This window comes from Curcuma longa, chromosome 6 (assembly GCF_044706935.1).
Source record: "Curcuma longa cultivar G26 ecotype Majalengka, Jawa Barat chromosome 6, ITB_CL_G26_1.1, whole genome shotgun sequence".
In the NCBI taxonomy this organism is placed as follows: domain Eukaryota; kingdom Viridiplantae; phylum Streptophyta; class Magnoliopsida; order Zingiberales; family Zingiberaceae; genus Curcuma; species Curcuma longa.
In genome coordinates, this window is record NC_133866.1 from 1,749,644 (window position 1) to 1,750,883 (window position 1,240).

Consider the following 1,240-nt stretch of genomic DNA (forward strand, 5'->3'; position numbering starts at 1 on the left):
CAGGTGGGTATGGTATATGGTTGTACGAACCAGAAAAATACAATCAATATTGGAAAACCACCCATACAGAAATCGATAGAGAGTATAATTGACGCAAAAAGAGAAATATCATTGGATAATCCATGGCAACACAGATGCTTCATCACAAAATAAAAACACACACAAGCAAGGACTCAATCACTCTCTTGGCCAGATTCGCTGGGCCTGCTGCTCGAAGAAGAGGGGGAGGAGCTTCAGGTTGGGCTATGCGGTTCAGTCGCCCGTCCAGGTCTTTTAGTTGCACCAAGGTCTCACTAAATATCCTGCCAGACAGCAGGGCTCCCTTTATCGCCCCTTCCAGCCCTTGTTGGAGTTGTTGAACTTGGCCACGAATATCGGCAATCTCTCGTTCCAATGCCAAGGTTCGGCGGTTAGCAGCGCGCAGGTCGATAGACTGCCGAAAAGCCCACTTGATGTTTGTCCTGCGCTCTCGCTCAAGGTCCTAGATGGCCTCTTGAAGCTCGGCTGCCTTGCGGGTCCAGATCTCCGCTTGGCGCTCGGCCGCCTCCTTCTCCCGGATAGCCTCAGTCAGGCGTTGAAGTAAATTAGTCATGTCCATGGTTCGTAGGAAATACTCGTCGATGAGTAGAAGGTGATAGGGAAGAAATAACACTACAATGTGTATATATAGACTCCCTATGACACGCCTCATCGTTGGATCTCATTGGAAAGCAAAAGAGTCTGAATCCCGAGATTCACAAATAACGGAAATCAAGACCCGTGTTAAGTGCAGTCAAAGACACTAGGAAGAAGCACACAGAAGGACGTTTGAAGAAACAAATATGTACAAAGCTAAGTTTCAGAATGTAGAAATAAAAGAATCCCATCCCCTGCCCGGTCTTCAACTCTGACTCGTCGGGGGAGCCCCGGTGACCTCCTTAGGAACTTGCGAGGCTGAGGAAGAACTAACACCTCGAGAAGTACCCTCGGCCATCTTCTTCCGGAACTCAATCCAATCCTTGACAGGATCGAAAGTAGCCAACCTAAAGTCTCAGGGAAGAAGACCTGATCGGCGAAGCTGACGAAGAACTGCCGTCATCCCCAATTGGAAGGCTTGGTAACCTCTCTGGTCCATAAGCTTGACGAACTCTGGGAAAGAGAGAAGCCCTTCCTTTGCCTGCTCCAGGCGCTCAGCTTCACCGGAACGGTATTCTATCATCTCCGCCTTCACGCTGGCAATCTCTGCTCGGGCAGTCGTCAT

The 1,240-nt window shown here is 49.4% G+C and overlaps 1 pseudogene; it reads right to left on the reverse strand.

Moving 5' to 3' along the window:
* Positions 1-1,240, reverse strand: part of LOC141831088 (uncharacterized) — an 8,921-nt pseudogene extending 7,681 nt beyond the window's left edge.